Raw genomic sequence first — 8256 nt, 5'->3', positions numbered from 1 at the left:
AGCTAGTAAGTGGCAGAAGTGAACTTAAAACCCAGGTCTATCTGACTGTAAAATCCATGTTCTTTTTTTCCATTAACTTATGATGAACTATTTGAACCAAACCAAAAAGTATAAAACATCATGTCCCTAGCACTCTGCTTAAGAACTGAAACATGACAATGTTGGATCTGACCCCTGCCCATCATTACCCTGCCTCCTAGGCCTGGAAACAACCACTTTCCTGAATTTCATTTCTTTCCATTGCTCTCCTTCTCCTTCTCCTTCTCCTTCTCCTTCTTCTTCTATTTTATTCTATTTTATTTTTTTGAGACGGGGTCTTGCTCTGTTGCTCAGGCTGGAGTGCAGTGCAGTGGCACGATCTCAGCTCACTGCAACCTCCGCCTCCCAGGTTCAAGTGAATCTCCTGCCTCAGCCTCCCGAGTAGCTGGGACTACAGGCACATGCCACCATGCCTGGCTAATTTTTTGTGTATCTTTAGTAGAGACGGGGTTTCACCATGTTGGCCAGGCTGGTCTCGAACTCCTGACCTCATGATCCACCTGCCTCGGCCTCCCAAAGTGCTGGGATTACAGGCATGAGCCACCGTACCCAGCCCTTTCCATTGGACTTCTTTACACTTTTAGTATATGGATGCCTGCAAAACTGTCCCAAAACCAACACAGGATTGTTTTAGCTATCTCACTGTTATATCCTCAGAGGTCCTCTAGACTGGCTGCACAGGAGAAATACCTAGGAAGCTTCAATCAGCACCAAAGCCTGAGTACCTTGCCTCAGAGACACTGGATTAATTGGCCAGGGTAGATCAAGTAATTCCCTAGGGGGTTCTTATGGACAGCCAGGACAACCTATAAGGAGCCACTGATACAAATGCACTGAGTCCACCCCCTGTCCACACCAGCTTCCTCCCTCCTAGGATCTGCACTGGCTGTGGGCTGAGGGTGGAACAGTGGCTGGGGTGTGCCTGAGAAGACCAAGAACACAGAAGCTGCCAGTCCTCATGAGCAATTGGTGGGAAGAGGCCAGAAAGAGAACCACAAAGGTAGGGAAGAATGAAACCTCGTCTCTCCAGCCTTTTCTGAGACCTTGGGAACCAGGCTTTGAGTACTGAGCTAGATGGGTGTAGGCTTTGGGGCTGGGAGAACAGGGCCAGGGGCTCAGCAAAAGCTTCTAGGTACAAATGGGCCCTAGTCCTCCCAGGGCCAGCTCCTGCCTAGTGGTAGAGCACAGGCCTCCTCATGTCCTTAGGAGCTTAGGGTCCCATGTCCACACCCACCCCATGTTGGTTCCCACCTTCAGCAGGCCTGAGTGTAAGCACATGGGCACAGACCTGAACATATGCAGGCATTATTCCTCAGACAGTAAGAGAATACATGTGTGCACATATAAACATGCTAGTGGGCAGAGCCCACCTCAACAGGAATAAGTGCCCACAGCAGCAGCATGAGGGAGATGAGAAGACTGGCGAAAGGCGTGAGCAACAGCCCAGTGCCCTGGGGTACAGGCTATGTCCTGGTCCACACTGCCCTGGGCCAGGCTGCCAGGAGCTGTGGCCTGGGCTGCTCCAAGCCCTGCAGCTCTGTCGAAGGGCCCCTCTCCACCCTCTCCCTGCCCTTCCCAAAGGGCTGGGGGTGGATAATATGCTTCATTCAGGCCTGTCCCACGCATATGGGTCCCATCACAGATCCATGTTCTCCATGGCCCCAGCCCCTCTCTACAGTGGGTGTTGCCAGGCCACTGGGAGGCCTGAGAGCAGGGGTCTGGCTCAAGCTGGGTCTCGGCTCATCACTGGCCCTCACAAGAAACAAGCCTGCTGGAGGGCTCCCTTTCACCCTCCTCCTCTAACCACCCCTCCTGAAACCCTACCTTAATCGGGTTGGATTAAGGCCCTATCCTCTGGGAGGCATCACCAGGGGGCTCAGGGAGCTGGGTAGGGGCCACAGTTCTGTGCACTGACCAGGGGACAGCAAACCACAGCAGGGCAGGAAAGAGGGGCCACCTGGGTGCTGTGAGGAAATGAGCTGCTGATGTCCCCTGCATCTTCTGGGACTTGGTATCCCAGAAATGGGAAACTGGTCTTTTCAACTGTGGTGGGGAAACAAGAACCCAGGGGAATCCAACTGCTCAGCATGTGGGAAGGGCTCTGCCAGCCCACCCCTGCTCCTGGGGCCACAGGGAAGGTGGGTGAGGCCAGCACTCTGTGCCTGGGATGCTGCTGCTGTCGTGTCGTGCAATGTTGTGCTGCTTCCCCACATGGCTGCTGCTACGGGCTCTTGCCAGTTGGACACCCTCCCCTGAGCTCTGGTGCCGGACAACTGTTTTCTGAGCATGCCAAGCAATGCCCCTCTGCTGGTGGGAGAAGTTACTTTAGAGGGTACAGAACTTAGGAAGACCCAGGTGTGCTGTGAGGCAAGTGGCTCCCTCCCTGACCCTTACTGCTCAGTGTGCAAGGTTAACACCTTCCCCTCCTCCCCACACCCATCCCCCCTCTCTCCCAAGGTGCCCCTCATTGCTGCTGTCACTCATCATTAGCAGTTACTGTCATTGTTAGGACAGCCCCTGTCAGGCTGCAGAGCCAAGGGAGGGGGCAGGAGAATGTCAGATGACTCACACAACCTTAAAAGAGGGGGATGGACACACAGAACACAGAAACTAGCTATGAGAAGCACCTTGTGAGACTCTGGTTCAACCCTTTTTCCAGAGGAGAAAGAGCAGCTTAGCAGAGCTTCCTGACAATTCCCTCTGCTTCCCATTAGTCAGGCTTGGAGGGAGGCTGGCCTAGGAGAAAGGCCAGGCCAGGGAGTCAGCATGAGGCTGGGCAGGTGACAGGGGTAGCCTACCCAGGGTCCTCTGAGGGAGGTGGGGAAGGTTTTGCATGGACCCTTTCACGCTTCTTTGCCTTGTCCAAGGAAGTGTTTCTGTTTTGGGGAGGAGAGGAGTGACTCTTTGTCAAATTAGCCATCTGAACTCTCACCTAACAACCAGCTAAGCCCTCGGATCGTGCTGGTTAGGACCTGAGCCCTATCTCCTGGCTCTCTGTCCCTCTCCCAACCACTTAATGAGCCCTTGATGATGCACACTGAGCCAGGGGCAGGATGCAGGGAGCTAACCACTGACTAAGGAGAACAAGCCCAATGGGGAGAATAAGCCTGACAGAGGGAATAAGCCTGTGAGGGACACACAGGCTTTCAGAGGAGGTGAAAGCCACACCCTAGCGGGCAGCCAGGATGGGCTTCACAGAGGGGGCCACGCCAAGCTGGCCTGTCAAAGGCCCGCGGTCAGCTCCAGGGCCCCATCTCTTCAACCTGTTGGTCAGGAAATAAGAACAAGGAGGGGCTGAGTAAATCTGCGCCTGATTTTCATCTGCCTACACTGAATTATGCCATCCATTTGGAGGCAATTTTCAAGTTAAAATGTTGTCAGAAGGCTGTCACAGTTTTGATCTTTCTTTTCTGTTCTTTCTCAACCCACCCACATTTTCTAGTTAGGTTGGAAAGGGGAGTGAGGGGGATAGAGCCTGGTTTATATTCAGAGATTTCTGGAATTGTTAAAGATAGATGAGACTTTTAGAAATTATCAAGTTTTCTCTTAGGAAAATTGAGTCCCAGTTCAATGTCACAATTAATTGTTCTTTCAGTTCCAGAACTTTTAGGGGAACTGGAGGGCCACGGCCAGGCATCCTGCAGGCTATCTCTTGGGGTTTCAGCTTGATTCTCTCTGCTGCCTCATTCAGAGATGCCAAATAATCCCACCATTTGCTCCTTCCAACCACCACCCTGTTCCACCGACTGCTGGATGGGGAGTCAAAACACCAGTTTCAATCCCTGGCCTTGCCATTGACTTCTTTCACAGGACAAGTCACTGAGCTGCCACACCTACTTTTAGATAAAATGAGTTAATAAACGTGGGCCGGGCGTGGTGGCTCACGCCTGTAATTCCAGCACTTTGGGAGGCCAAGGTGAGTGGATCACCTGAGGTCAGGTGTTCAAGACCAGCCTGGCCAATGTAGTGAAACCCTGTCTCTACTAAAAAATACAAAAAAAAAATTAGCCGGGCATGGTGGCGAGTGCCTGTTATCCCAGCTACTTGGGAGGCTGAGGCAGGAGAATCTCTTGAGCCCGGGAGGCAGAGGTTGCAGTGAGCTGAGATTGCACCATTGCACTCCAGCCTGGGCAACAAGAGCGAAACTCTGTCTCAAAAAAATAAATAAATGTGGCAGTGCTTTGGAAGGTATGTGCAACACAAATGCCCAGGATGATGCCGACCGTTATTATTGTAATAATAAATCCATTCTCAGCTCAGAAAAATAAGAGGGTAGCCAATCAATAGTGCTAGTGTTCTTGGCATCAGAGAGTGGAAAGGAGGCTGGGAGGGAAGGAAAATGGGGTGGCAGGGAAGAGAGCTACTGACCACCTTCTACATTCTGCTCACTGACATTGCCCAGCCATTGCCAGAGGGAGAAATGCGGTAGGTGTGAGTTCAAGGCAGGCACCTGGAAGTCCCTGATCTCTGGGTGCCAGGAGGTGGGTGTGGAACTGGCAGACGACCTAGGCAAGGGTCACTGATTATGGATCATTTACTTTCTTCAACCCTATACTGTCCCATCTGTTTATGAAAGTCTAGAAACGAGGGAAATTTAGGCTTATCTAAGAGGTTAATGGAGAAGGGATACTGTAAATGTCTCGGCCAACAGAGTCAAATTCAAAATGACCTCAGAGGGCTGGACAGATAAAACTGAGCAAGGACCACTGTAAAGTCCTGCTCAGACAGGATGTAGTGGCTCACTCCTGTAATCCCAGCACTTTGGGAGGCTGAGGCGGGTGGATCACTTGCAGTCAGGAGTTTGAGACCAGCCTGGCCAACATGGTGAGACCCCATCTCTACTAAAAATACAAAAACTAGCCAGGCACGGTGGCTCATGCCTGTAATCCCAGCACTTTGGGAGGCCGAGGTAGGCAGACTGCCTGAGGTCAGGAGTTCGAAACCAGTCTGGCCAACATGGTGACACCCCGTTTCTACTAAAAATACAACAAAATTAGCCAGGCGTGGTGGTGTGCACTTTTAATCCCAGCTACCTGGGAGGCTGAGGCAGGGGAATCACTTGAACCTGGGAGGCAGAGGTTGCATTGAGCTGAGATCACGCCACTGCACTCCAGCCTGGGCAACAGCGAGACTCAAAAAAAAAAAAGCCTGCTCAACTTCAAAAAAGCCAGTGTGCAAGGAGGAGTGGGAGGATAGAGAGACCCAGCCTACTATCAGTTCAGGTCAAAACAACATGGACACTACAGTTACTCAGTTGAGCACTGGCTAACACCGTGGGACAGGCTGGGAAAAAAGCAACCACAGCCTCAAGCTGCACTGACATCTTAGTTACTAGGAAGTGAGTCCCAGGCTGCAGGGACTCACCAGGTCCCCACTCAAGGCAGGAGACATGCTCATTTCTCAACACCACACCTGCTCATGGACAAACTGAAATGAGTTTGTCATTTTGTGCCTGCAAACAAGATGGTAACCTCCCAATGACACTCAACAAATTAACAAGTGGCCAAAGGAAGGGGATCAAGACAGGGAGCATCTAGAAACTGAAAATGTCTGGAGGATGTGAGGTTGGAGAAGACTTAGGGAGAGCTATGGTGAACAGACCAGATGAGAGAAACAGCTTGCCATGTGCTATTCCAAAAGGCGCAACTGGGCTCACAGAAGCTTCAGCAGAATAACTAGTTCACGTTAAAGGCCACCAAGATGCAACAATTTGAGACTCATGGCTGGGTCTTCAGTGATCCAATGACAGTGATGTCAGGATATTCAGGCGCTTGCTGGCCTGGAAGGGGCTTGGACCCCCTTATGGGACTTGAGGAGACTCCTCTGTACTTCGAGGGCACAAGGCTAGTGACAATGGCTCATCTTTTGTGGCCAGAATTGTCTTCAGTTTAGTTTTCAGTTCATGGAAGCCCAAAGCAGGTATGTGGGATAAGACAGAGGATTAGGAGGAGGGAATGACAACATATATATTAAAAAGTCACTACCTGAATCCAATGGGTATAGGTGGGAGATGCCTACCTGGTATGGATTGAAAGGCATCAAAGAGGCCCAGAGTCCTGTATTAACAGAATACACCCCAAGGCCAAAAATTCCTCCTTAGATGACAGCAGTATTACCCCCAAGTGAAGTACATTTGCTGTCTGGAGAGAGTACCATGATGACTTATTGGGTCAACATGTGGACATCCAGCAGAGAAGCCTGGGGAGGGCTGAGACATAGGGTAGAGAAGGCATCCTGCAGCCCAGGGTTAAGCAAACTGCCAACTCTACAAAATGCTCTCACCCAAGGAGTGCCAGAGGGTGAAGCAGGGGAGCGTCCTCACCAGCTTCCTCCATCCTATCCTATACTTCCTGTGGCCACTCCTTACTTCCCTAATCCTATTAGTAGGAGCTCTTCTCCTTATCTTCCCAAATCGAATCTATTACATTCTGTTAATTCTTTTTTTTTTTTTTTTTTTTTTTTTTTTTGAGACGGAGTCTGGCTCTGTCACCCAGGCTGGAGTGCAGTGGCGCGATCTCGGCTCACTGCAAGCTCCGCCTCCCGGGTTTACTCCATTCTCCTGCCTCAGCCTCCCGAGTAGCTGGGACTACAGGCGCCCGCCACCTCGCCCGGCTAGTTTTTTGTATTTTTTAGTAGAGACGGGGTTTCACCGTGTTAGCCAGGATGGTCTCGATCTCCTGACCTCGTGATCCGCCCATCTCGGCCTCTCAAAGTGCTGGGATTACAGGCTTGAGCCACCGCGCCCGGCCTCTGTTAATTCTTTCTGAACATCTTTGGAATCTGTTCCATCCACTCTACCCCTTAGTAATCCCTCAAAGTCATGGTCTTGGCGGAGGCACTATCATCTCTACCAACCTGGATACACTCCAAACAGACCTCTTTGTTGATCTCTTTTACCACAATCTATTCAGCCCAAGCAGTGAGATTAATATCCCCAAAGCATAGCATCAGCCATGTCCCTCCCTTGCTCCAAAACATTTAGTGGCCTCTAAATGTGCAGCAGATCAAGTCCGCCTTCTTTCTGTGGCCAAAGACACAGCTTTGCCCTCCAGAGACAGCTCTGACCACCCACTTTCCTTCCCACTACCCTGCCCCTCACTGGGCCAAACTGAACTGTCTACCATCCTCTTACCCCATTCCCTGCCTTTGTCTTTCAGGCAGGCCACTTCGCCTGAGATGCTGTCACTCTGAATCTCCCCTACTTTAGACACTTCCCATCCTTCAGGGCCCACCTAAAGAGGCATCTCTTCCACGAAGATGGAGGGGGACTTTACTGAAATCCTCTTTTCCCAGGTCTCCTGAGTGCCTTTAGATGCATGCCTGTCCCACGCACCAGAAGTTTGTTACCTGCTGCTAAGTTATGACTTAATGCCTGAGTAATGTGCTGGTTTTCACCAGTGTATGTTACATTTTCCTAGCAAGACTCTAAATTCTAATCCTAGAGAGTGGAGTGGGGATGGTATCTCCTCCATCCTAGGGCGAAGCATAGCACACACTTGGTAAAGCACACTGACTGCGTCGAGAGACCTGGGTTTTAGTTCTCTGCTGCCGTTAACTGGTCATGTGACTTTGGGTTTCCTTCCCTGCAAAATGATGAAGCAGATGGATGGATATATATCGCTTCCAGCTCTGCTATTCTCTGCATCTATTTGACTGTGGGCTGACCCACCCAGCTCTAAGCCTGGCTAGGGAAGCAGCAAGGGAGGCTATGGACAAGCCCAGGGAGAGAGAGAGGGAGAGGGAGATGGGGAGCTAATAGCTCTGGAGGAAGGAAGGACATGCTGGGCTAATGGGATAATTGGATAATCCTCAGAGCTAGGGGCTGCCAGGCTGGGGCCAGCTGTTAGAAGCAGACACAAATAGCACAAGCAAAACAAGGGCGCTGATGCAGGAAGCAGCTTGCTGAGAGATATGGAGGAAGGTGGGTGGTGGCCAGAGGGTGGGGGAGGGGACAAAGAGAAACTGGAGCCCCTTTCTGTGGAAATCTCGAGGACAGGATCTTAAGGCCTTGTATTCTGGCCCCATTTAGAAAGACTGCATTTAAGGATCCTGGCCTTCTATATACCAAAGAACATTCTTAGAGACCAATGGTTTATCTTGGCCTCCACAGTGTCCTGGCCACCAAGGACCTGCAAGGACCATAAAGCCCTCATCCTTGGCCATTGAGGGTTATCTGCAAATGGGGCATCCATTTGACATGCCTGTGAAAATATTGCT

At 51.0% G+C, this 8256-nt stretch overlaps 1 long non-coding RNA gene across 5 annotated transcripts in view; it reads right to left on the bottom strand.

Annotated features, from left to right (window-relative positions):
* LOC107000611 (uncharacterized) overlaps positions 1 to 8256 on the bottom strand; it is a 67979-nt gene that overhangs the window by 13892 nt on the left and 45831 nt on the right. The gene's annotated exons all lie outside the window — the stretch shown is intronic.

This window comes from Macaca mulatta, chromosome 10 (genome assembly GCF_049350105.2).
Source record: "Macaca mulatta isolate MMU2019108-1 chromosome 10, T2T-MMU8v2.0, whole genome shotgun sequence".
Taxonomy (NCBI): Eukaryota; Metazoa; Chordata; class Mammalia; order Primates; family Cercopithecidae; genus Macaca; species Macaca mulatta.
The sequence above is the reverse complement of the archived record's forward strand: the minus strand, read 5'-3'. Positions and strand labels throughout refer to the sequence as shown.